Genomic DNA, 7,384 nt, shown 5'->3' on the forward strand with positions numbered 1-7,384 from the left:
CATTGCTAATGCAATTAATAAAAATATAAACTAAATAATAAATGACCTAAATTACATCCTATGCAACTTAATTCTAAATTTTTTGTTATTTTTATGTAATAAATAAATGAATTTAGATTTCGACAGTGGAATTTGCTTTGCTTACGTCATAAATCAGGAAGTTTCGTGCCGATAGGAATTCCTCCACACGGGCTTGAAAAGGCCCTAAAACGGTTGATGAAAGCCTCGTCCGATCTCCCACTAAAACGTATTTTCGATTTTTACTTCCTTCGGTCGGTTCCTTTTGGATCTACCCTCTCGCCTCTGCGTAATCTCGCGCGACGAGAACCCTGACCTGATCGGCGGCGGCGGCGGCCTTCGATCTCCGACCTCGACGCGCCTTTCTGCGCCCCATCCGCATTGATCGGAGCCCGAAGGATGCGGAGCCCTCTCGCGAACTGGAGGGAGAGCTTGGAGAAGATCGCCCTCGCCGTGCACGACGGCGGCGACGACGACGACGACGACGGGGAGGGGCTCGAGATCTACCGCCGGAGCAACGGGGACGCTTCCTCCGTCTCCGATCGGAGGAACTCGCACGGCCTCGCGCATTCCCCGTCCCTCTCGCGGTCCCCGGTGGCCAACGGATACGGCTCCGCTCACGATTCGGAGGTGCGCTTTTCGATTGGGCTGGCGTTTTCACGAAATCTGATGTGCGTTTGCCTGTGGAGCCGTTGCTTCAGCTCGTTGCGTCTTCTCTGTTATGTTCAATTTTGGGTTGAATAGATGAGTCTCGCTCCTGAACTGCGGTCGAGGAAAATTGTTTTGTCTAGGCAAGATTCGATTGACTTGTGGTGGCTAATATTGTTGCTCAATTGATGAGATGCGACATTGGAATCTACTTGCCGACTTTGAAGACGCATACCCTTTTTATTGGTAGGCATGCGTGCTTAAGGTTCTGAGAGATTTAAATCTAAATTACCGTCGTCTGCATTGCAAAAATTCGAGCTTGTCTTCCAAATGCAAAATCAAAAGGAGTTCATTGCTCGACATTGTGACTTTTCGCAGTTGGATTAGAGTTACGGCATGAAGACCCCAGTTTTGAAGCTTGAATAAATTGCTTCATCTTTAAGCATTTGAAGCCTGAATAAATTACTTCATCATTAACCTTTAAGCACAAATAAGTGGTTTGTGGTTCCTTGCGGTGAACTCTTAAAGATAGCATTTGACTTTTGGTGCTGCTGAATGTTGTATGTACTTGTAAGGCATCCCATCTTAGGCACTCTGCAACTCTACACCGTCTACTCTAGGGTGTCAGGACGTGTAATTTTTGTCCCCCCGGGTTTAAAGTGATGTTTCCCTTTGATCCTGTCAATATGCACAACTTTTCCTGCTTCACAAACTGATGCCTTTGGACGCAATCAGAGCGAAGCAGATACATTGAAAAATAGATGCTCAGAATATATGTCTTAAGCATGGTCTTTCTTTACTGTTTTCTTTTCGGTAATTTCATTTGTGAGGATTGCTTAGTCCAATCACAATTGTTATTCTTATCTGGTAGATTGAGCAATACGAAGCAGAAATCAAAAGGCTACAAGAATCAGAAGCCGAAATAAAGGCCCTATCAGTAAATTATGCAGCTTTGCTAAAGGAAAAAAAGAGGTAAATTGATGGATGATTTGCTGCTCTTATTATGATAATTGATGCATGAGACTCGCATCGTTGGAATCAGTGCTTTAAAGTTATCAAAAGCTATCCATTTGGTTTAATGGCTTGACATCTGGGGTAGTTTCATTCTTCGTACCGCTAGATATGTACTCCTGATGCAATTTATTTCATGAGATGCAGGTTATTGTGTTCTTTAGTAGCTTGGACCTGAACTTATGTATAGTTGATGTCCTGAAACTTGCAGATGTGATTGATCCCTCATAAAGATTTTATAGTCCCTGGAAGTTGTTCAATTGTCTTTTCTTTCTCCCCAGTGAACCTAGTCCATTCCTAAAAAATTACATTCCTGGATCTCATCTGGATGCGCTTTCATAATTTTTTTGTCCTTTGCTCTTCCTTTTAAATATTCAAAACTGATTAGTTTTCAAAATATCTTCATTTCAGTCTGATCTTTGTTTATCCTACTTAAGAAGAATATGACCGGTGGCACACATGTGCAATGAACATTCTATGATTGAGCTACTTGTCATGACTCCTTGTCTGTTGTGATGGATTCACTGTCTTATTGATCAGTCGTTATTTTTCCAAGTTTGCAAAATATGTACTCACTCATTTACAACTTTTTCTTGTCAAGCAGGATCATATTTCTAGACTGAACAAAGAAAATGGAGCATTGAAGCAGAATCTGGATGCAACTGTCAATGGTATTAGAAATGAAAGCATGAGAGCATCTATAAATAGCACAAATGCACTCAAGGTAGGTCATTGAATGTAGGTTGGTTTGGAAAAGGACGTATATTGTCAGAAAACTTTTCTGCTTTTATTTAACAATGAATCATTTGGTTGAATGTTCTTGGGAATGGTTGGTACATTCATTCTGACTTTTCTACTATATTTGCATTGCTTTTAACTGGCACAAGTGGTGACTTGAAAGCTTGGTTCTTTGCTCACTTTCAGACCCTTCACGTCACATTATTCTGTTACATCAGAAAGTCTAGCTGTATCAATATTTTACGCTCTTGCTCATGTTTATAGACGTGTTCTAATCATAATTCAGCAGATGCTGATCAGAATGACTCAAGGGTGCATTCAGGCATTTGGTCACTAACAATTGTTAGAGATATGAAACAGTGACACAAGGAAAGAGAACTCATAAATATGCCAGATATCTTTTTTTATTTGCCTAGTTGTGCCATGGCATCTATTTTATAATATTGCGAGGTTTCCAGTTGTCTGAAGACTGGTCTCTGAACTGTAAAAGATGCGGAAAAACAACCTTGGTACTGTTAGTATTTTGTCATCCTGTGCTATGAGGAAAGTCATAGAGAGAACACATTTATGAGATGACATTTGAACTGCTTGACAATGACAGAGTACTAGAAATGAGAGCTGGACTAATAAAAGCTAAATTACTTGGCTTCCATGTCATCCTTTTCTGACCAATGGGAATTTGGTATTGTTCTGCTATATTATCGTTTGGCATAGATGTTTTATACATCTATAGAAATTACAGATTATTTTGCCTGAAGAATATAAAACTTAAGATGGCAATGTGCCTGAATATTCTTCGCAATGTTTAGGAGGGTAATGGCCAATCACCAAACCAGCAACACAAACTTGCATCGCAATTGAAAACACGTTCAGTGTAAATCATGGACAGAATGGTACTATCTCAAGACTGGACATTGCTGGCAATGGAACTAGGCATGCTGGAGAACACGGCGGTTTTGGGCAAAAGAAAAGGTAATGGCACTTTGTGTTCAATCCTCCTTTTGTTATGTGGATGCTAGCAGTTCGTATAATGCATGGTGGAGGTAGAAGTTTTTTCTTAATTAGTCTATGTCTTGTCACTCAAAGATGATCTTAAATACATACGCTTGACAAATATCTATGAATGCCCTTTAGGAGCTTGCAGATTTGCTAGAAGAAAAAAACCGGTCCCTTGCAGCACTACAAGCTACTCACCAGTTACAAATTGGAGAACTCAGGACAGAACTGGAGAAGGAAAAAGATTAGCAACTGTAGACATTGAATTGCAAGGTTTATTCCAACCCTTGCGATTATTATGCATTGAATTAGAGTGCATGTGATTTTTGGGCTTCTCATATATTGATCTCATTTTCAGAGGAACGCAAGTTGAATGAAGCATTTCAGACCAAACTTCAGTCACTGAAGGATGAGAAGGATAAAGTAAGTGCTTTAGTTTTGTTTTCATTTCCTAGTATGCCTTATGGTTATGCATCACCATTCTTTGTTTGTAAGGATTACCTTACCTGTTTATTTGTTCACATAATCGCTTTTCAGAATGTCTAGTTAGGTTATTGTAGTTCTAAAATGATGTCAATTAGGTCTATCTTCAAATATACCTGAAAAACTAGCTGGCCATGCACTTTACCTAGAGTGATGTGACACTTTTTCCACATGCCAGCAGCTACGTGGGCTACTTCACGTGAAGTTTCCACTCTCAAAGTACAACTAACCAAATGAAGATTTGTAAAGTAGAATGATTTGGAAAAAAGGAAGCCCCAAATTCGATGACCAAAAATTTGTAGCAGCTACTTCTCTGGCCAAAATACCTTCTCTTTTTATTACAGCTCAAGTGAACACTGATGTCAAAGTAATTATCTTTGGTACTGGTCATTTTCTTTTCCTGACTTGGTGGAGCTAACTCAGATGTCTTCTGTTTTCTATTTTTTCCTATTGGCAGATTTTCATGGAGATGAATAAAGTGCGCAACGAATTGAATGAGAAATTATTAGAAATAAAAAGATTGCAAAATGGATTGGACAGGCATGAGAACAAGGATGTTGATGGGACTTTTGAGAGACTGAAAAAGAGTGATTGCCTCCCTGGAGAAGGAAAATATTGACCTCAAGGTTGTGATCTGCTGTTAGTGTCTATAATGCTTTTCCCCCAATTTTCACATGTTAATTACATTTTTGGTTATTTCTTCACTGTCAAACTGTGTGGTTAATGATTTTTGTAGGCGGAGAAAAGTGAACTTGAGGTTTGTTTTGAGGACGACCAGGAACTCTTCAACTATCAAAGGAGCCCAAAGTAGTGTAAATGAGGTGATCTTTTTTTTTTTTTTTTAATAAATTTATAAATACCTATGGCACTAGTAATGATGACATTATGATAGATTTTACATTTTATAATCTTTCTGTGCTACTTTTTCTAAGCAAAGATACTTGTACAGGATGTAGTTCCTTTGGAAGTTCTCGTGAAAGAGACGAATTAAAGCAGTCCCTGCAAAAATTGGAGAATGATTTGAAGGAAACATGGAAAGAGAGGACAAAGCATTGCGAGAATTGAGCCGGCTTAAACAACACTTGTTGGATAAGGTTACTTGTTCATTGTTTTTATTTGCTTTTGGCAGAATAAATTGTCATTTAATCAGATGTTGGTAGAATAGTGGTCAATAAATCAATCATGCTAAATTAGTTTTGACATTCGGATGAGTTATTTGCTGATTGCTGAATATGCTGGCGGCCCCGTATGCTTTTTTTTTCATCTTAGACATTTAATTATTTGTGAAAATATCTTTGCAAGTAACGAGTGAAAGTAGTAGGCCTCACTTTACTTTGATCAGGTTATTGATGGTTCGCCTCAATGCTAACACAAATATGAGGAGAAAAAGAGAAGGAAAATAAAAATAGAGTTCCGATTGTATCGAGCATAATGTTTTAATTTTCATCTTCTAGTCTTCTATTTATGCATTTTCTCTCCAATTATCTGTTCTGCACATTTTTAATAGCCTAAAATCTTCTCTCTACAATAACAATAGAAACTACACCTTTTTCCCCCGTAAGAGGATTAATCACATAAGTGCAGCTACTTTATCATTTTATATTAAGTGGCATGTCCCCTTGAAGATCCATAATTTTCAGGTTCTCATTAGAAAATATGATTGTTTTTTCTTAGGCCTTCACTATGCCCTTTAACCATTGGTCATTTCTTCTCAATTGAGCTTCTTTAACTATGGACAACCAATAATTTTAAATTGTGACTGGTATCTTGTAATATCTAGGATTTATTGCCCTGGTTTTCCAATTTTTTATATTTGGCCTTTTCTTTTTCTTTTTCTGCTTACATTTAGCATTAGTGGGAAGGTTCATCATTGTCGAGTATCGTTTCTCTCTTTTTTCTACAGTTATGCCTGGTCCAATCATTGTCGTAAATGTTGCAGAAGTGTGCCCATCAGTCATTGCGGAACTTTGCACCACTTTCTACACCAATGCGATTGAGTGAATGTAATTAGTTTTTAAATATGACTCAGAGTTCTTTGTTCGTATCTATTTTCGTGCACAGAGATTCCTTTTCTTTCCTTGTTGCTTTAATTTTGGCTAAGGTTTATATAATCATGCCCCAAGTACTTTAGCAACCTGTCTGCACGGATGAAACGCTTAATCTGCTCTAAGAATCACATCTTATTGCTGCTTCTGCTAGACTTAGGAATATAAACTTATTACATTATAAGTGAATTTAATTTACAATTTTTGCTGTCAAAGTTGAGATTATTTTCATGCTGCAATTCATATAGGAATCTGAAGAATCAGAAAAGATGGATGAGGACAGAAAAGTAATTGAAGAATTGCGAGAGACCAATGTGGCTCCAGAAAACTCCAGATTATGCACCTTGAAAGCTCTTAACCAAGCAATAGCAAATCAGGATGAGTTGCGGATGAATAGTAGCAATGAAACTCAAAAGCAGAAGGAGATCATTGAAGACTTGAATAAAAAAATTGCAAATTACATGAGCATTGTAGATGGCAAGAACATAGAGCTGCTGAATCTTCAGACTGCCTTGGTCAGTATTATGCGGAAATTGAAGAAAGGTAAATGGAATGCGGCATTATCATGAAAGCGATCAGGTTTTTGTGCTTCAGAAGGGTTCTTATTCATAATATTGCTGTTTTATATCTTTTTTTCTACTTAGGAACGTTTAGCAAGAGATCTGGCTTTGGCAAGAGAAAGAATGTGCAAGATTCTCGGAGCTTTTGAATGTAATTTCTCTCTCCCTTTCATCATTAAGATTGATCTTACAGACAAACTTCTATTAATTTGCACAGCCTTTCTCATAACAGCAATCATGGTTTTTATGCACTTGTTAGTTCTTATAAAGACTGCATGTTTGAAAGCCCAAAAGTACAGAAGTCTCTTCTTCGCATGATGTTCTTATTTTGATGTCCTTGCAGTTGTTGATAGGAAACAGTGAGATTTAATGAAAATTGATGTTCTCAATTAAAGTATATGTTACTTGGGTGACAAGTGTACTTTTTCTTATCGAGCAAGTTATATGGGGAGCTCATACATATACTAAAAAATAAATTTCAAATGTTTGTGCTTGTTTTGCTGGGGTTTGTACTCGTACTTCATTAGTTTCTTATTTCCTAAAATGAGTCTACTGATTAGTCCACTTGTTACAGAATGCAAACAAGTTGGTGGAGGTGTCCGGAAGGGAGAAGGAAGAAATTTTGGACAAACTCTCTCAAGTTGAAAGAGGCGCTGATTGAAGGGAATAACAGAGTAGACAAACTTGGGGAAGATAATGCAAAATTGCGGCGTGCATGAGCAGAGCATGACCCAGCAATAGAATGTCCATGGATTCAGATTATCTAGTTGACAGGTTGGCTGGCTGTGATTATGCTGTTGAACTCTTTGTTTCTCTGATAGTTTACTCATTTCAAGTATCTGCGGCTGAAATTGGGACATTTCTTTGTTTAATTCTGCACACTAA

The 7,384-nt window shown here is 38.0% G+C and overlaps 1 pseudogene; it reads left to right on the plus strand.

Moving 5' to 3' along the window:
* The first annotated feature begins 224 nt into the window (after window positions 1-224).
* LOC120292640 lies at window positions 225-6,508 on the plus strand (annotated as a pseudogene).
* Window positions 6,509-7,384: the final 876 nt, after the last annotated feature.

This window comes from Eucalyptus grandis, chromosome 4 (genome assembly GCF_016545825.1).
Source record: "Eucalyptus grandis isolate ANBG69807.140 chromosome 4, ASM1654582v1, whole genome shotgun sequence".
In the NCBI taxonomy this organism is placed as follows: domain Eukaryota; kingdom Viridiplantae; phylum Streptophyta; class Magnoliopsida; order Myrtales; family Myrtaceae; genus Eucalyptus; species Eucalyptus grandis.